The following is a 20,307-nucleotide window of genomic DNA, read 5'->3' on the forward strand; positions in this document are numbered from 1 at the left end:
GACGCAAGGCCGGGCGCACGCGATTGGCTGCGGCGCACCGCATCACAGGCCCGCCTGGGGGTCGCGCGCCCACCCACTTCCGGGGTCGCGGTGGAGTAGGTGAGGCGGCTGTCGGGTGCGACGAGGTTTCTGCGCGCTGCTGGGAGCGAACCGCGCAGACCCGCAGACCTCAGTCGCCCCCAGGACCCCCCCTCCCCCACCGCCGCTCCCCGAGACCCCCGGCGCTCCCCAGGACCCGGTCCCTCGCTCTTTAGGACCCAGCCCGTCGTACCTCAGGCTCCGGCCCGCCGCCCCTGAGGACCTGCCTGCAGCCCCCCAGGACCCGGCCCGTCGCTCTTTAGGACCCGGCCGGTGGTACCTCAGACTCCGGCCCGCCTTCCCCAGGACCTGCCCGCCAGCCGCGCGTTCTCAGGACGTCAGGCGAGGAGGGGGCGGTCAGGAGGGGCCTTGGGGCGGGGGGCGGCACCGTGGTGACCCGAGGCGGCCGGAGAGCCGCGTGCCCGCCTGGGCCTGGGGCGTGGAGACCGGTGTCTAGGTGAAACGTCCCCTTGAGCACGCAGACCTGCTCAGGAGAAGTCCGCCAAACATGCGATTTTGTGAGTCCGTGGTGTGGTAGCGGTAACAGGCCACTGCTTTGTTCAGACTCTGCTGTGGCCGGTGACAGAAAAGCCGGCTGCAGGTGTAGCCAACCTAGTAGCGGCTCCGATGTGAGCGCCGGCCGGGCGCCGGGCGCCGGTGGAGGCGGTGCGCGGGGCCCTCCTCTGGGCCGCTCAGCAGCCGGGAGGTATCCCTGCCGTTAGGACAGAGGTGAAAAACAAAACAAAAACAAAAAAGGAGCCGTGACTGATGAAAGGCCAAGCACAGCGGGACATACAGGCTGAAACCACATCCCTTGGACCTAGTTTCCCTCCCCTCTGATTCCTGCTCCTTTCGGAGGATGCACACCAGCTTTCTTCCTGCCGGTGATGGCTGGGGAAGCCCCACGGCCGCCAGCTCTAAAGGCCGAAAAGCCTTTGATTCATGCTGGATGGTTGTGTGGTCTGGCGTGTAACCTTCACCCTTGCTTAGTCTGGAGATGGGGGTTATTATGAACCGTATGGTTTGGTCCCCGTAAAATTCAGACCTTAAAGCCCTCATCCCCGGTGGGATGGTATTTGGGGATGAGGTCTTCGGGGGTGTCATTGGGTCGGGAGCAGGGAGCCCCCCTGAAGAAGATAGCGCCCTTAGAAGAAGAGACACAGAAGAGTTCAGGCCCCTTCCCCTTGTGAGGACACCGTGAGAGGGTGGCACTGCAGGCCGGGAAGCAGGTTGTCACCAGACGCGAGATCTGCTGCTGCCTTGGTCGTGGACTTGCAGCTCCCAGAACTATGAGAAAGAAACGTTTGTTGTTTAAGCCCCTCCCCCCCCGCCCAGTCTGTGGGATCTGTGCGATGGCAGCCGTAGCAGGAGCCTTGGTGAGACACGAGGTACGGCTGGGGGGTTCCAGAGAGGAAAATTAGGGTCCTGTTAGCAGGAGGATGCGTGGCTGCTAGGCAGCTGAAACAGTAGTCTGGGTGTAGGGAGACTTGTGCTCTCTTCTGTCTGACATTTTGGATCCATTTCTCCTATCTGGCCTCAGTTTCCACATTGAGAGGCATTGCGCACTCTATGGGCCTTACAGAGCTCCTGTGCCATGACAGGGCCCAGTACCAGTTTTCCTGAGTTCAGGATCTGACACAGTGGTCCTTCTGGGGACCCATATTGGCCCCTTCCCCCTCCAGCCCTTTCAGTCCTTTGCGGAGCTGTCTTCCCTTATGGCAGGAGCTGCTAATCCTCGTTCCCGCGTCTTCTCGTTTTAACCTTCGTTTCCTGTGACTTCTCTATCCTGACCTTGCCCCTTCTCTCCCGTATCTTGGCTCCATCACTTTACCGTAGGAGTCACTGGACCTCTGAGCCTGTGTCCTTATCTGTAAAATGGGAATGACAGCACCTGTCTGTTTGGGTTGGAGGGAAGATGAAGTGAGAAGGTGCACGTAAAGTGCTTACCGTGGGGTCCGGCACCCAGCGAGCACTCACATGTTATTGGCATTATTGTCGAAGTCTCTGCGTGAGGCACTTGGCCATTTGCATCACGTCTCGCATCTTAGAGTTCCAGAAACACTTTTACAAACCACACTGGGCTCGGCAGCATCCCAGATGATTGATGGAGGGCTCCCTTCAGGATGAGGATGTGACTGTGTCTGTCTCTGATATTTGGGACACCGTGATATGTTTGAGGGAGGGACTTTCTTACTCATATTGGAATTTCCAAGGGCTTAGTGATTGCCTAACACATAGTAGGTATTCAATTTTTATTAAAGGAATGAATATCCCTCCCCCAGTTCCCCAGATAACATGTAAATCATGCACTGAAAAATGTTGGAAGAGCCTGAGCAAAAAGGGCACAGATTAGCTAGAACGGGCCCGCACATGCCGTTCCTCAATCCATTTCGCCCCCCACCTGCACCAACAACGAATGTGGCTGCCTTGGCCCTTTCTTAACACGGCTTCCAGGAAGCTCCCTATGTGTTGAATGGGGGTGGTTAGGTTGTTCCTAGGATCCTTCTGATGCCATATCCTTTTGCGAACTACTGTTTGATTTTTCCTTTCTCTGTGGAAACTCATTTGCTTGGAGTAAGCTCTTAATCACAAGGGGTTCATGGTACTTTAACTTTAATTCTGCTTATTGCCATCCCTCCCTTTGTAAAGCCAAGGAGTCAAATGTCCGGCACTGAGCCCGGTATTCATAAGGCGGGACCCTGGGCAGCCTTCTCCCCGCTCAGCCAGCAGGACCCACACTGTACACAGCGCTTTCTTTGTATCTGCTAATTAAGTTAATTTCAACACTTTCGCTTTTCCTTGTGATCCTTACGATGCTAGAGGAAGCAGTTAAACATGTGGTGTTTCCTCCAGCTCTGACAGAGGAAAACTTGCAGAAACCATCTGTAGAAAAGGGCATGTCCTGAATCCCATGTTTAAATATAGGCAACCGTGCCTTAAAGTGAGGAAGTCATGTTTTTGTTTCTAAGAGGAAACCCACAGCACCTCTAAAATCTAAAACACAAGCAAACAAACAGTGAGCTCACCCTGGAAGCCAGTGTTAGTCACTGTCTCAGCTGTCTGATCTCCGCCCGGTTATATAGACTCAGGCAGACATGGCCGAGTCAAACGTTCATTTGACAGCCGTCTTCGGAGTGCTTACTATGTGTTAGGTTAGTGCCAGCACTCTTGGGGATCCAAATTCGCCAAGAAACCTTTTCCCCCAGAGCTGAAAAGGTCCAGTGGGGGAGACGGAACTATGTTAGAAGGCAGGAAGGACTATAAGCCATAGGGGTGTATGTGAATTGTGTATATAAAGGCAGTTAATTAAAGATAAGGTCAGTGGTAAAGTACAAGGGTCAGGAGTAGACAAAGAAAACCCGGGTTCATTTGCTTAAGATTAACTATGCTCCAGGAAGCAAAATAAGGCTTGGGCTCATACCTTTAAGACCAATAGGCATACGGGTCTCTGTTTTATCTCGTGGGCCAGAAGCTTCTCACATAGGACTTACTTTGTACTTCCTTTATGCATCATTCTGCGCTGGACCATGTGATGGCTACTGGTTGACAGTTGTTTGAAGAACTTTTTTTTTTTTTTTTTTTTTTTTAAGTAATCTCTATACCCAACTTGGGGCTCAAACTCACAACCCCAAGATCTCGAGCTGCGTGCTGCACCATCTGAGCCAGCTGGGTGCCCCAGGAACTTCTGATGGCAGTAAACTCACACAGAATGTTCAAAACCAAACCATAATCTGTGTTACACTTGTACATAAAAGAAACCTACTGTATTTTTGAGTCCAGAAATATGTGTCAAATAAGCCACTTGTGCCTAAAATGCCTTTCATTGTGTTTTACAATCATTTACACAAATGGGGTTTATTATTAACCTTCCCTGGAGTGATGTTTCCTGTCTCAAACCCATCAGCTCTCTTTCCAGCACAGAAGTGGAGCTCTGCTGACTGCTGCCACAGGTGGGATCTGCTCTGGGTGGGGACTGACGACGCACCTCCCGGCCTCAGCTCCGCCCAGCTTTCCCAGGCGGGCAGTGCCCAAGGTTGGGGGCCACCCAGCCACCAGGTGTGAAAGCCAGACCCAGACCTGCTCTTCTGAGGCATTCTCGTGTGCTTCTCTGTACCTCTCCAAGGGCCAGTAGTCCCTACTGGCTAGAAGTAGAATTATCTGCTGCTAACTGACTCCGAGAAGAAAAGCTTAAGAAAATTTTCAGACACTTAAAAAAAAAATTTTTTTTTAATGTTTATTTATTTTCTGAGAGAGAAGGAGACACAGAATCCAAAGCAGGTTCCATGCTCCGAGCTGTCAGCACAGAGCCCAACATGGGGCTCAAACCCATGAATGGTGAGATCATGACCTGAGCCGAACTCAGATGCTTAATTGACTGTGCTACCCAGGTGCCCCCAGACATTTTTTGAGAGTAAGGGGGATGCTCACTGGAGGAGATGCTAGGACAGGAGTCATAAACCTAGACATACGGCCACTCTAATTACAGATCTAATGTGAAAAACAGAACTTATTGAAGATAATACAAGAAAATATTAATGATCTTGATCTAAGGAAGGATTTCTACAAAAAAGGTATAAAAAGCACCAACTGTAAAGGAAAATATTGATACATTCAACTACTCTCAAGTCAAGAACTTCCCTTTACCAAGACACCATTAAAGGGGTCAAAAAGCATGTCCCAGAGCAGAAGGTATTTGCAAATGTGTAACCAACAGAGGGCTAGGATCCAGAATATAGAAAGAGCTCCTGCCAACCAGCAAGAAAAAGACAAACGTCTAGATTGGGAAAAGGTAAGGGACCTGAAAAGGCACTTAAAAGAGGAAATACAAACGGCTAATAAGCTTATGAAAAAGTACTGAGCAGGGGAATACAAATTGAACCCACAAGGAGACGCCTACCATATAGGCCAGGTGGAAGTATAGGTTGGTGCCGTCACTGGGGAGGTCGGTCTGACATTGTCTAGCAAACCTGAAGATAGGCATGCCCTGTGGTCCGTAGTGCCTTTGCTAATACCCACACCAGCAGCACATACGAGAACGTTCTCAGCAGCACCGTTTCTCACGGCCCGCGGTATCCATCAGCAGTAGGACAGATAAATGAATGTGACATAGTCCTACAGTGGAATATCACCGGTAACAAAGAATGAATGAAGTACAGCCAGATGCAACAACGTGGATGAGTCTTGAACATATGGTGAATAAAAAAAAAGCCAGACTCAGACCCAGAGGAGTACATACGAGCTCTTTTATATGTGAAGTTCAGAAATAGGCAAGAATTTAATTATAATGTTTGAGGATATGTGTTTATGGTAAAAATACAAAGATAAGCGGTTACCATAACGTTACCATAAAAACCAGGATGTGGATGCCTTTGGAGCACCACAGGGACCTGCTGAGGCTTTCAGAATCCTGCCAGTGTTTCAGTTCTTGACCTGGGCCGTGGTTACACAAGTTTTGCTTTATGATAATGCACAACACATATGCCTCAGTCTTCTCTGTTATATTTTGCAATATAAAGAGGTTTTTTTATTTATTTTATTTATTTATTTTTTAATTTTTTTTTTCAACGTTTATTTATTTTTGGGACAGAGAGAGACAGAGCATGAACGGGGGAGGGGCAGAGAGAGAGGGAGACACAGAATCGGAAACAGGCTCCAGGCTCTGAGCCATCAGCCCGGAGCCCGACGCGGGGCTCGAATTCACGGACCGCGAGATCGTGACCTGGCTGAAGTCGGACGCTTAACCGACTGCGCCACCCAGGTGCCCCTAAAGAGGTTTTTTTAAAAGGACGCATGGTAAAAGCAACTGTGCTAGCTTTATATGAATGAGATAACTTACCAGTGACAGCACCACGCGGGATGTTTTTAAATGTCATAGTTTGAACGGTCCAGAAAAAAAGACAAGATGATGTGCCCTGGAAATCTGTCCGAGAGCTCAGAGTGAGCCCTGGCATGATGGTGACACCGTGGTGATAGCAGCATGAAAAGAAGTTTGAGTCACCTCCAGAAAAGTAAGAGTAAAAAACATTTAAAAAAATATTTCTTACGTGCATCTGGGATTTGAAACGTGTACATAAAATCAAGTTAAGGGGTGCCTGGGTGGCTCAGTCTGTTAAGCGTCCAACTCTTGATTTCAGCTCAGGTCATGATCTCACTGTGGGATCAAGCCCCAAGTCAGGCTCCATGCTGGGATTCTCTCTTGTCCTCTCTCTCTGCCCCTCCCTGGCTTGTGCTCTTGGTCTCAAAGTAAATATAGACTTAAAAAAAAAAAAAAAAAACAGCTTAATAAATGTTGTAAATTGACATCCATTTCATTTTTCTCAAAAAGTTGAGCCCAAGTTAGCCACATCTTTTTTTTTAATAGTTTATTTATTTATTTATTTAGAAGGGGGGAGGAGCAGAGAGAGACGGGGAGAGAGAGAATCCCAAGCAGGCTCTGCACTGTCAGTGCACAGCCCAACCCAGGGCTTGATTCCACGAACCGTGAGACCATGCCCTGAGTCAAGATCAAGAGTCAGACACTTAACCGACTGAGCCATCCAGGCGCCCCCAGCCGCACCTTTTGTGGGAGCTTCCCTGCGGGAAAGGAGAGCAGAGTCTGTGTTGGGACAGTCCCGGTAGCTGTTACCGGCCCCATTGGACAGAGCGTGAAGGCATGGAGATCAAGTAATTTGCCAACGTTCACGCAGCTAATTCTCAGCGTTCTTGGGCTGCAGAGAAAAAGCGGAAGGGAGTCTGCTGCAGTGGGTATCCTGTGCAACAGCAGGCTGGGAAGACAGGTTCAGCGAACAGCAGGAACAAGGCCCCTGAGAGCCCAGATCACCGTGCACGTCTTGCCGCAGCGACAGCCTGACAAGGGTGGGGGCGTCGATACTGTTGGCCGTTGCCCCAGCGCCACCCGCCTTCACTGAGCTCTGGATCCCGGATGCTGGTGCCGCTGCCGCCACAGGTGGAGTGCATTCCAGTCCGTCTGTCCTTTTTGTCACTCACACAGACCCAAAGTCCCAGGCTCAAGCGTTCAGTTAGCCAGCACCAAAAAGTCCTTTGTCTGTGTCTTAGGGAGTTGGCTTTTGAGGGAGCAAGGATCACACCTTTTAGTGCCCCTATTGATTTCCAGATCTTCCAGGCAACAGAAGGGAGTTCACACACTCAGCAGTCAAAAATTGTCACTTTTAGAGGCAATCAGTAGCAGGGCTCAGCCTGGTGCCCAGGACTACATGAATTTCCACTGTCCCTTCTGTGTTGCTTTGGACCCAGGGGTTGAGACAGGTGGAAAACACCACTCACCAGCAGCAGTGTCCTCACCCCCTTGTGCAGCTGCTGGCATCGGATCCCAGGTGAACAGAAGGCTCTCCCGGCTGTGCTGGAGTGGGGGCTGCAGGTGGGAACCTGCCGAGGTCACCCACACGAGTCAGTTCCAACAGCATCTTCAGTGACTTTCAAGCCTGTTTACTGGCTTGGACAATGTGGGTACAGGTACAAAAAGAAACACTCCAGGGGCCCCTGGGTGTCTCAGTTAAGCATCTGACTTTGGCTTAGGTCATGATCTCGTGGTCCGTGGGATCGAGCCCCGTGTCGGGCTCTGTGCTGACAGCTTGGAGCCTGGAGCCTGCTTCAGATTCTGTGTCTCCGTCTCTCTCTGCCCCTCCCCTGCTCATGCTCTCTCTCTAAGAAATAAATAAACATTTAAAACTTTTTTTAAAAAAGAAATACTCTAGGCTCCTGCTCTAAAGAACCTGTAGTCTAATTTTGTAAAACATCAGCTGTATGTTACTGCTGCCTTTAATGTAAGATCCTTAATACAGAATTCCTGAATTCCTCTCTCTGGTCCCCTATTGTATTTTCAAGTATATGTTTTAAGGGTGAAGTGATCTATGATCTCTTCCCAGTTTATATTTTGCAGTTATTGTCACTCTTTATTCCTAAAAGATGAAGATCGTCAGTTAAACGAAGCTTTAGAGTATGAACTTTGGGTTGTTTGACAAGCTCCTTCGCTGCCTGGCATAGTTCTTCAGGCATTGTAGGTGCTCAGTATATGCTGGAGAGTGGTGGGGGGGGGGGCAGGTAGTGGAAGTGATTTGGAGAAATAAGAGAGAACGAGAATGAATTTGATTTAGGTATGGAGGGGCCTCCATAAGGCACCTAGTATGTCTCCTGAAATGAAATCAAGAACAATTTTATAAAGGGAGATTTCTCTAGAAACCACAAAGGACCAGGGAAGAGACCGGAGCAGGGCAGGATCCTGGACCAGGGCCTCTGGACAGCCAAAAAGGAAGGCAAGCTGGCCCTGAAACCATTCGTGACGTCTCAGCCCGGATGGAAAGGAGTGAGGTGGACAGTTGTGTGCCTGAGACAGGCCGCTGTAAGGGCCCAGAGCTCTGTCTTTCCGTGACCAAGGACGACCCTGGGGCCTGGGGAGGTCACACTGCCCAGAGCCAGCGGGGATTCACCCCTCAGGCACTTGGCCCCAGGGCCTGTGTTCTTCATCCCTGCTCTCTACTGCCTCTCAGCAGTTTTCGGACTTCTCTCCTGGGGAGGCATCTTAGAGGCCTGAGGAAAGGAGTGAGGACGTGAGTCCATCGCACGGTGGGAACGTCAAGTGCAACAACTCAGGACCAGCCAGGAGGCAGGGTGGCCGGAGCCCAGGGAGACGTGAGGCTGAGTAACAGTGAGCTGGGGGAGCCTAGGAGGAGAGGGCCTTTGGGGTTACGGCGCGGCCAGGCACTTGCGATGAAACACCTCTGGAAGGTTACCATGAGGCGAGGGTTGTAAGTGCGGCAGACCGGTGATAGATTCTGTCTCAGGTCCACTGCTTTCATTAAGTAGGTGTGGCAGACAGACCCCAGAGTGGCTGTCTGACCTCTGCCCCCTCTAGAGTCTCCCGTCCCCCCCCCCCGCCCCCTCCCCCCACCACCTTGAATGTGGGCTGGCCTGTGACTCTTCTGGCTAGTAGATGTGGGGATTGGCAGATGGGATTAAAGTCCCGAGTCAGTTGATTTTGAGTGAATTGGAAAGGATTGTCCTGAGTGAGCTTGGGTTAATTAGATAAAAGCCTTTTTAAGAGGGACTTGGTCTTTTCTGAGGCTAGAAACTCTCTCCTGCTGCCCTTGCAGATGCAAACAGCCATGTTGTGAATGACCTCTGGGGAGGGCCACGTGCCAGCGGACCTCAGGCAGCCTTTAGGGTCTGAGGGCGGCCAACAGCCAGCAAGAAGCCGGGTCTCTCAGGGGCGCCTGGGTGGCTCAGTAGGTTAAGCATCCGACTTCAGCTCAGGTATGATCTCAGGGTTCGTGAGTTCAAGTCCCGGGTTGGGCTCTGTGCTGACAGTTCAGAGCCTGGAGCCTGCTTTGGATTCTGTGTGTCTCTGCCCCTCCCCTTCTCGTGTCTTGTCTCTTTCTCGCTCAAAAGTAAATGAACATTAAAAAATAAAGAAGTTGGGGTCCTCAGTCACCAGCTGCAAGGAAATGAATCTAGCCAACAGTTTGAGTGGGCCAGGCAATGAATTCTTCCCCTCAGCTTTGAGGGGAGGATACAGCCTGGTGACACCTTGGTTGTGGGCTTGTGAGACCCCGAGCAGAAGACCCGGCCGAGCCCGTCCCGAGCTCCTGACCAGGACACCATGAGATGATAAATGTGTGGTGTTTTAAGCCGCTAAATCTGTGGTGCTTTGTCGTGTAGCATAGCACACGAGTACAGTAGGAGATTCTTAACATTACATATATATGTGTGTTGTTTTCCCCCTGATTATAAAGCAACCCTTGGCACTTGTTTCTGTCATTGTAAGTAGAAACTGGTAAATGCTGGGGACCAAGGAACAAAGCCCCAGAAAAAGCAGGAACCATTGGTGCTGGTGACTATTCACGAGTAAGGGCAGGTGCGCGCCCCAGAGCTCACACACAAAAGCCGGCAGTGAGCAGGCTTCGCAGAGTGCTCCCGGGGAGGTAGTCCATCACCCGAGTGCCCTGAAGACATCACGTGAGGATTTGATCCTTCATTTCTGGACAATAAAATTTCTAGGGGCCTTGCTAATTTTAATACGATGCAAATAAGGCAAACGTAAATTGTTAATAATGCTAACAGATGAAGTCACTATTTTGTAGTGACAGGACTAGGTTAATGAATCATAAAAAGCCAAAGGTGGGTTTTGGAATACCACCCAGCAAGACTTTAAGAATGCATTGTTTTGGGGCACGTGGGCGGCTCAGTCAGTTGAGTGTCTCTTAATTTTGGCTCAGGTCGTGATCTCGCAGTTCATTGGTTCGAGCCCCACATCGGGCTCTGTGCTGGCTGCTGATAACCTGCTTGGGATTCTCTCTCTCTCTCTTTCTCTCTCTCTCTCTCTCTCTCTCTCTCTCTCTCCCTCCCCCTCCCCTACTCACACTCTCTCTAAAAATAAATTTAAAAAAAAGTGGGGGGGGGCACCTGGGTGGCTTAGTCAGTTGAGCGTCTGACTCTTAATTTTTGATTTTGGCTCAGGTCATGATCCCAAGGGTCATGGGATCAAGCCTCGCATTGGGCTTTGCTCTGAGCATAAATTCTCTCTAAAAAAATAATAATTAAAAATAAAATAAAAATGCATTGTTTTAGGGGAGACATAAGGTTACAAAGGACTAAAACCCGTGTGAAGGGTGTGGGTTATCTGAATCTGGCCAACACAACAAATGACATTTCTATAAAGCAACTTTAGTCTGATGGCCTAGTTCCAGCCCTCGACAAGAATCCATCTGTAACCAAAATGTCTTAACTCAGCTGGTTTGAGATGGAATTGTTTTTCTCTGGGGCCTTTAACCCTGGTAAGATATCAAAATAAATATAGCTGTAACCCTAAAATGACATTTTTTTTAAAAATAAAGGAAATCATGAAGATGATATTGATGATTTTTTATTTGTTTTGAAATTGAAATTCAAATATAAATTTGAAATTTATTATTTATTGATTTTTTTAAAGGTTTATTTTTTATTTATTTTGAAAGAGAGCATGCGCGTGCAAGTAGGGGAGGGGCAGAGAGAGAGAGAGAGAGAGAGAGAGAGAGAGAGAATCCCAAGCAGGCTCTACGCTGCCAGCCTAGAGCCCAACGTGGGGCTCGAACTCCTGAACCATGAGATCATGACCTGAGTGGAGATAAGAGACGCTTAACCAACTGAGCCATCCAGGCACCCTTGTAATTGCTTTTTAGATATAGAAAAAAAGAGAAAGATTTGTAAAATTTCATTCATAAGAGCTTAAAATTGAGCATTAAAAGTACAGGGGGTGTGGGTGTCGTCTCGTGCCAGGCACTCTGGGACAGGAACCTCGTCAACAAGGGAAGGGATCTAGGTTCCGGAATCTGAGTGTGGAACCTGGCCTTCCAACACACAGGGACGTTTATTCTCTTGTAGTAAGAGGATGGAGATCAATCACGGGCATCTCCGTGGAGATGCAAAGATCTCCAAGTGAAAAAAGCAAATTGCACAACAAAATATTGAGTGTCCACGAGAGGGAAAAGTCAACCCTAGTGAAATCACATATGCGTGTTAACTAGTGGGAAGGGAAGGGATGATGAGATTCTCCCTAAGCCCTCCATGTGATGCCTGTGGGGGCAGAGGCACTGTCCTTTTCTTCACCTGATGTCAGTGCTTGATGTGCAGATGCCCGTGCAGGGTCCCGGGCAGCACCCGGTGCTCAGGGCCAGTGGCCACATTCTGCTGCTGGACGCTACCCCGGTGCCACACGCTGCCTCAGCCACCTCTCACAAAAACCTGATGAAGTCGTTATTACCCCATTTTACAGGTGAGGAAGCTGAGTCATAGGTGGGCTCCTAGTTAGTAGGTCAAGGAAATGGAGGCCTACAATCCGACCGCTTGACCTCCCGGAGCCTGTGTGCTCAATCAGAAAACCGCAGGAGAGCGCCCTGCCTCCCTGATTCTCTAGCTGGGGAGGACGACCCGTAGGAAACAATACCAGTCAGCTCAGGTTCCCAGGAAAACATGCCATATTGGTGAAGTGGGGGCTCAGAGGAGGGAGGAAAGACCCCATGTGGGGAGTGCTTCCCACAGGGCCATGAGGTCTCGGACGATACACCGAAGAGCTGGGGTTTTATGCTGCAGGTGGTGGGGAGCCATTGAAGGTTTTAAGCAAGGGGAGCTATTACATGCTGCTGAGCACAGTGGCTCCCAAGGGTGATTCTTTCGTGCTTGGTATGAGGGGTGCAGAGGGAGTGGAGGCAGGGACCCCCTAGGGAGGCTTCCAGGTGACAGAGGCCAGGACCAGTAACCATGAGCTGGACAAGAAGGTTGTGTAGCCTGTGTGTGTGTGTGTAGAGAGAGAGTGAGCAGGGGAGGGGCAGAGAGAGAAGGAAAGAGAGAGGGAGAGAATCCATGCAGGCTCCACACTGCACTCTGTCCGTGCAGAGCCTGATGTGGGGCTCGAGCTCACCAACCGTGATATCATGACCTGAGCCAAAATCAAGAATCGGATGCTTAACCGACCAGGCCACCCAGATGCCCCAGGTTATGTAGCCTTTAAAAGAAAGACCTCACAATTACATCTCAGGCTGGGGGTTTTTGTTTTTATAAAAAGGACAGGCTGTAAGTCCCTGTTCCTATACATAGGCGTACAGGAACGGGACGTGTCTGTTCCTCAGGCGGCTTCTCTGACACCAGAGAAGACCAAAGGTTGCATCATAGAAAGTGCCAAAGGCCAAAAATTATTCTACAATATCCAGTTTTGCTCACTCTAGTGATGTGAACTTCAGATTAGAGCTCAGATTGGAAAAAGGATTCTTTAGGTGATGTGGTATGTGGCCAGCAGCGAGGAGCTGGTCCGCATGTCACACGCCCATTATGACCTCTGACCCGCAGTGGCCAGCTGAAGTGCTGATAGCACGGGACGTGCCCTGGGCGGAGTGGACCCTGTCTGCTCCTCCCACCAGCCCTTGCTTTTCTGGATCCCGACACCGGCTTTTGCACAGCCCCCGGGCACCCCCTTTCTCTTAGGTCTACACTGGATCCCCAGAAGGAATTTGACCAAGGAAAGTCAGGAAAATAACCCACAGGAAGGAAGCAATGACGGTCTCATGTGAAGGGCATCAGTTCCTGGAATTTAAAGGGGGCCACTCTTGCCAGATGGATATGGCTACAATCCTTGCTCCACCTGTCCCTACTGACACTTTGCAGGACACAGGACAAAACTGGACCCTGGCCGTTTGTCTTTGGCGTCTGTCACATTTGGTCAGCCCTACAGTTCCTACCTCCTAAGTCACGGATTTGATCAAAGATGCCCTTGGCAGTGGTATTAGATGGGCTTCGTCCTACCTCCCAGAGACAAAATCTGGTGGGTGGCACCTCCAGCCTCTCCCTAATGGCGGGACTCCATTCTCAGAACCTGAGAATCTTGGAACAGGGCAGGATTGTGAGACTGCATTCTGTCCCCCACGCGGTTCCTCCCGGGCTTCCCTGCCCCACGATGGCTCCTCCCCCGTGGCCTTCTCCATGACTGCTTCATGTCAGCCACTGCTTGTCTTCTGCTGGAGCACAAGGGGGCTGTCTCCGGCCCCGTCCTCAGGCTCCCTCCCCACGCCCAGGGGCAGCTCGCCGAAGCTAGCCATGACCACGGTGCAAGCGGCAGGTAGGGGCCACTGGACAGGGCGGGCTGGCCGGAGGAGAGGGTGGAGGGGCTGGAGAAGGAGGAGAGGGGATGAGGATGGGCGGGTCTTTGCAGCAGAGGTGGCCCCTCTCCTTGGGGACCCCCGCCCGCTCAGCCCTCCCAGGCCTCCTGGTTTCACAGAGCTCCTTACCGACACCATGTCAAAGCCTTGGTCCTTTCTGCTTTCTTCTGTGACCTGCAGGAGAAGCAAGCTCTGGGTGTCACTGGCAAAACAGAATAAGGACAGAGAAGGGAGGCCAGAACCCTCGGAGGCCCTGCAAGGGGCTGTAAAACTCACCGGCTGGGGCAGCTTAATGGAGGTCCCCCCGACCTAACAAGGTGGCCTGTCATCTCCACTTGGAAATGGCCATTTGCTTCCCCCCGGCCAAAGAAGATACCCAGTTGTCATAAATTCAGTGCTCTGGTAAATGGTAACAAGCTTACCTTGGTTTCTCTTTACTGTCGCAAATTAAACAGTGACAGATGTCAAAGGGAAATCCCTTCTGTAAATCTGAATAATTGTGATTGACCTCTGGGAGAGGGTAGAGTCTGGGAGGTACACTGTTTTCCCTGAATGATGCCCTGTAATCACACTGCGTGAGATCCCAAAAGGCATGAATCTTCTTCATGGACGTCTTCCCTGTGTTCTGGGCACTCTTGACTTTTTAAAACCAGGAATGTCTTTCTGGAATGATCCAGACCTATTCCTAGCCTGAAGGGGGACGCACTTCATGGCCTATGGGCCAGAGTGCAGATCCGGAGGCAGGGGGGATCTGGTTTGAATCCTTACTGGGCACATGATCTTGACAAGTGACCTTGAGGTCAACAGTTAATGGAGCACCTACTGTTCCAGGCACTGGAGATACAGGGATAAGACACTATCCCGGCCCACGGGGGGGTTCTGTGGGCCCGACTTAGCGGAGAGATTGGCTCTTTCCTTATATGTAAACTGGGAGTAATAAAATCTGAGGATCGTGGCCCTGACGTGGGTAACATGAATCACAACCTAGCACTCGGCACAGAACGACGTGCCAAAGGTTGGGTTTCTCCCTGTGAGTCCTGTTGAGAAATGGGGATTCTATCATTGTGGAAGGTGATGAGGTAAACGTGGCCCCCACAGAGGAGCCATCGTAATAGTTCTGGAAGAATGCTTGAAGTCTTAGTCTAAGAAAGCCTGGCTTACGAAGGCTAAGTGACCAGTTTAGGCTTGAGAGCTGTTCTCTGTGTGGAAATCTGGGTGGGCACCAGCTGTTCCAGCCTCAGCCCACTTCCTCGTGTGCCGCCCTCAACATCCAAACTTGGCTGCCGTTTTCTTGGACTTTTCCCTACCCCCAACCAAGAAGACCTGGGCGGGGCTTAGTCAGTTAACCATCCGACTTCACCTGAGGTCATGATCTCGTGGTTTGTGGGTTCAAGCCCCGCATCAGGCTCTGTGCTGACAGCTCGGAGCCTGGAGCCTGCTTCCGATTCTGTGTCTCCCTCTCTCTCTGCCTCTCCCCCACTTATGCTCTGTCTCTGTCTCTCTCTCAAAAATAAATAAACATTAAAAAAAAAAAAGTTTGTAAAAGCACTCTGAACATGGTGGCGATAAAAGGCGTTAAATCAGTTTTGCATGTGGTCACCACAGATGGGTCTGACTTCCGAGTTTTCTCCTGTTACTGGTCTAGCCCATCAGTTATAGCCATTAATACTGAACTGCTTTTCAGGGGTATTGAGAACAGCTACTTGGAAATTTATTTAGCTAGAGACCTGCTCTCCAGAATTTGCTCTTTGTTCTTATGAGAATTGCTAGAAAGTGTTGACCCAAAGACCTTTCCTGTTTCAGTGTATGAATGTGTTCTCTCAGGCCCGCCTATGGAGCGAGGGCCACCTCTTAGAGAAGGAAGGGGGTAGTATGGATTTAAATCTATGGATACATGTCACTTGTGATGAGATTTACTGTGTGACCCAGCAAGAAATTGTCATCTGTGTTGCATAGAAACACATGTGCTTAATTTATAAAATATTTAGAAATATTTGCCTACCAGAATTGTAAGGCTTATCACAGGCTTACCAGAAAACTTAAAACTCAGTGTTTATCTAAGATAAACATTTAGCAAATATTTGGTGAGAGCCTTCTCTGAGCCAGGCACTTGTAATTGGTTACAGCCTTGGGTTTTGAAATGATATTTGCTGCTGCTGCTGCTTTTTTTTTTTTTTTTATACCACAATCCCAGCCATGTGAGATGCTAGTTTCCTGAATGTGCAAGACACTCACGTGATGGGTTATCAGCACTTTTCAAAGTCTGTGAAAAAGGGCATGATCCTTGTTTTGGTTTCCTCTGGGTACAGCTGGGGAGAGTCCTCGGTGACTGTCAAGGTCTGGAGGACGGCGGCACCTCCCCGGCCCGACCGGGTCCCCTACAGAGCGCTCCTGGTGAAGACGTGTACACATAGCAGTTAAGTGAGCAGTTACTTTTATGGAAATGGCAATACTAAAGATTTTTCTTCGACGTACACACATGGACGTGCCGGATTTCAGCCATCTGTAAGATGTGCACAGAGGAAGCGATGTTCCAAGTCTTCTTGCACAGGAACGTATTCGTGTTAACATCAGCGGCCGCTGGCTTTTCTTGTGCACTTTGCACGAGAGCTGTGCACAGTGATCGTTAGTGGCCTGAGTGCTGATGTGGGCTTGGCGACCTTGGAAAAGTTACGGGACCTCTCTGTGCCTTGGTTTTCTCATCAAGCAGTTGGGGGCTGTCCAAGTCTACTTCATGGGATGGCCCCGAGGATGAACTGAGATATCAACTGTGTTGTAGGTGTTTAAAAATTCAACCAAATGGGGCTCCTGGGTGGCTCAGTCGGTTAAGCATCCGACTCTTGATTTCGGCTCAGGTCATGATCTCACGGTGGTGGGATCAAGCCCCACATTGGGCTGTGCCGTGGACGTGGAGCCTGCTAGGGATTCTCCCTCCCTCCCTCTCTCTCTTTCTCTGCCCCTCCCCCATGTGCTTACACACTCTCTCTCTCTCTCTCTCTCTCTCTCTCAGAAAAAAAAAAAAAAAAAACAACAACACCTGAGTATATGTAAAGATCAATTTGACTTTATTTTGTGACTTGTGAGTTGGGCAGCATCCCATCCGGCACATAGAAGGGAGCTTGGGAGGGGCACCCAGGTGGCTCAGTTGGTTAAGCGACCAACCTCGGCTCAGGTCATGATCTCACAGTTTGTGAGTTTGAGCCCCGCATCCAGCTCACTGCTGTTGGCACAGAGCCCACTTCAGATCCTCTGTCCCCCTTTCTCTCTGCCCCTCTTTGCCCCTCTCAAAAATAAAGCATTAAAGAAATAGGGCCCCCGGGTGGCTCAGTCGATTGAGTGTCCGACTTCAGCTCAGGTCATGATCTCATGGCTCGTGGGTTCGAGCCCCACGCCAGGCTCTGTGCTGACAGCTTGGAGCCCAGAGCCTGCTTCGGGTTCTGTGTCTCCCTCTCTCTCTGCCCGTCCCTTGCTCGTGCTAAACATTATAATTTTTAAAAAACATTAAAAAATAAAAAAGAAGCTCGGGAGAACCTGCACAAAATGGGAGACTTTTACAGGCAGAGGGGGAAAGGCAGGGAGGGAGTGGGTTACCTCCCCTTTGGGGGATAGAAGGATTCTGCCACGTGGATCACCTCACTACTGCCGACCAGGATGTTCCAGATTTACTGGTTTAAAACTGCACTCCTGCCAAGGGTTGAAACTGCAGTTTGGCTAGGTAGTTAAGTCTTGGTTTGCTGACATGGGGCTGAGCACAACTGACTCCGTTTGGGGCCTTTTTATCCGGTTTTTGTCACATAGTTTATTCCTGGTCTCCCTTTGAAGTCAGCATCTCTGACCTCGGTCAGCTCTTCCGCTGCCTTGCGGTCAGACCCTGATTCCGTAGCCTGGCCGCACACCCATTCTCCTCAGTGACTTCCCTACTTTCTCTTCTCTCCTGGAACCCCAACACCCCTCCCCTATCCTCGGTCTCACTGCTGCCCTCGCTTCCTGTGTCATACGGAAAAGAGAAGCAGGCAGAAGACAGCACCCGCCTTCGTCCACCTGCACGGGCACCCGCGCGCTCTACCTTCTCCCGTTCCTGTGGGTGACTCTGGGATCCCAGCAGGGGCTGTGCCGCCATCTGCCGGGCACTGGACCCCAGCTCCTTCCGCCGCCCCCCCTCTTTCTCCCACATCCTCCCTCTTCCTACTTTATACACATGCTGTTACTTTTCTTCCGCCCAGAACACAAGCAAACACACCAAGCTGGTCCTTCTGGTCCCACAGCTAACTCTGACCCCCATCCGGGCTCTGCTCACCTCCCGGACGTGCCCACTCCAAACACCGCTGGGCCACCTTGCCCATCTCACCCCCGTGGCCTTGACCCTGCTCATTTCCCCCCCTGTGGCACTCCCCATTTTCTAACACTGCCCCCACCCCATTGGAGTGTAGCCCACAAGGCAGGATGCTGCCAGTTTTGTGGCATCCTGGGCAGGGTGTGTGCTCATGAATACTTGAGGAGTGGGTGATCGGCCGTCAGCCCCTACGATCGTCTCAGATCTTTATCACAAGGCTAATGCTTTATAGTTACTTTCCTGCCTCGCCTTTCTTTGGTTTGGTGTTTCTTCGGGATTTGCGTGCACAAGTCAGCCTGTGCGAGCCTGCAGACGGCTTTGTCTGATTCACATCTGTGTTCGGGCGATACTGTCGCCTGAGCCAGAAACCTGAGCATCACGAGTGTTCCACAACCATCCAGGAGGTGACCAAAGCTCAATGGGCTCTTGACCTCTCTCACACCTTTCCTGGTCCCTAGGGCCAAGGCAGCGCTGGCATTCTAGACGGGACTTCTGCCCTCGTACTCTTGGGGCACCCAGGGCTCTTGGGCCCCTCTAATGGGCCCCTCTCACCCTCTCACTGCACTGCCATTGTGAGTTTACTGGCTGGCTCCCTACCAGACTGCTCCTTCTGTGTGTCCCTGGCCTGTCATCTTTGCCCCTCCCCCCACCCCCCAGGCCTTTTGTGACCTGTGGGATAACAGGTCACACTCAACTTGCTCAAGAATTAAGGAGCAGGACCTGTTTTGTGTCTGTGAGCAATGTTTACCAGAGTGATGTTGGGAAATCCCAAGCCACATCCTCTCATTCAGGAATATGGATTTCCAAGCTGGGGGGGGGGGGGGGGAGGGGAGGAGGAAACAATTATTGGAGGAAAAGGGAGCCAGAGGCTAAGGATTTTGTGGAGTTTGATTAGCAAACAAAGGCACGTGAGGAAGGGAGAATTAACCCGGGAAATTGAAGGGACATCTGCCGATTTACCTGCAGTCCAATGAGAAATGACCTCACCAGCTACCTGCTACTACATTGGCACGGTTGGGTGTTGGGGAAGGACGGGGGACCCCATATGGGTGTGCACAGCTGACAGAGTGTTAGCAGGCTTGACCTAAGCCCACGTTTCACTGGTCGATGAGGTTGGGGATGCACCCCTGTTTTTCCCTGGTGGGGGCTCTTTTCCTGTGGAGCCATTTCTCCCACAGGCCAGGACCTCTGCTGGCCCCAGAGCCCTGGCCCCTCTGCAGTCTCTTTTCTTGACCTGGCCCTCCCTGGATGCTAGCCAGACCCATCCTTCGTTCTGCCCCACAGGATGCTGGGATGATGGTGACCGGTTCAGGAGATAAAAGGTGGGGATGAGCTTTGAGGAGTCACACTTGTGACAGAGAAGATGGTCTCTTCGGAGAAATTCAAAATAGGCTGGGGTCTCAGCTGTCCTTTGTCCTCGCGCTGGATCAAACTGCAGGTCACGTAAAAGAGGCTGGGAAACACCAAATGCTACAGAAGGCCCTGGAAAGGCCTAGAGGAGCTACAAATTCAGATCTTTATTTTTAAAGTTTTTTACAAACCCATTAAGCATTAGCAGGTGACAGGGAAAATGCTTCTTTGAGGGAACCCAACCGAGTGGTTGGTCTTTGCGCCAAGTTTAGGCCACTCCCCTTGTCTGAGCCTCTGTCCCCGGCCCGGGCCGTAAACCAGGGCTAATAAGTACCTCCCGGGGTTGCTGTGCCGATGAGTGAAACCGAGGAACAACCGTAACAGTGCTTGTCACGTAGGAGGTGCTCAATAGCTAGGGTTTTGTCCCCAAATGGGGAGTTATTTGCAATCAGTGGCTGCAACTCCTAGAAATGATCTAATTTGTCAAGACGAAAATCGAGGGAATGAGCATCAGCCGAGCGCGAGCAGGCAACGTCGAGATGCGCGCCCTGCTTCTTCACGCAGGGGTTTGAGCTTCCATTGACTCCGGCCGCGGCCCTGATTGGGATCCGGGGTCACTCGGAACGCAGAGCCCCTCCCCCCCCGCTCCTTTGCCCAGGATAGATAACAGCCGGGGGACTCGCCCATCCTGGACCCTCCTCCAGGCCGCCCCGGGTCCCTGCCCTTCCCCGTGGTGAGTGGGCTCGGGCCATCGGATCTCCCGCCTACCACGGGGGTCTCCGCTAGGAGATGGGTGGTGCCGACCCCGGCTCTGGAAGGGGCGGGGTCCGCGGGCCATAAAAGTCACGACCCAAGTGCGGCACCTCCCCCCAGCCCCCTGTGCGGCGGGCAGTCTCCTCGCGG

The 20,307-nt window shown here is 51.1% G+C and overlaps 1 long non-coding RNA gene across 1 annotated transcript; it reads left to right on the plus strand.

The window, feature by feature from the left end:
* The first annotated feature begins 11,177 nt into the window (after positions 1-11,177).
* On the plus strand, positions 11,178-14,190 carry LOC111558238. The gene is made up of 2 exons (XR_002738872.2): positions 11,178-13,681; positions 13,902-14,190. It is a non-coding gene; the product is annotated as an uncharacterized LOC111558238 (long non-coding RNA).
* The last annotated feature ends 6,117 nt before the right edge of the window (positions 14,191-20,307 follow it).

The sequence above is a fragment of the Felis catus genome, chromosome E3, assembly GCF_018350175.1.
Source record: "Felis catus isolate Fca126 chromosome E3, F.catus_Fca126_mat1.0, whole genome shotgun sequence".
NCBI classification, from domain to species: domain Eukaryota; kingdom Metazoa; phylum Chordata; class Mammalia; order Carnivora; family Felidae; genus Felis; species Felis catus.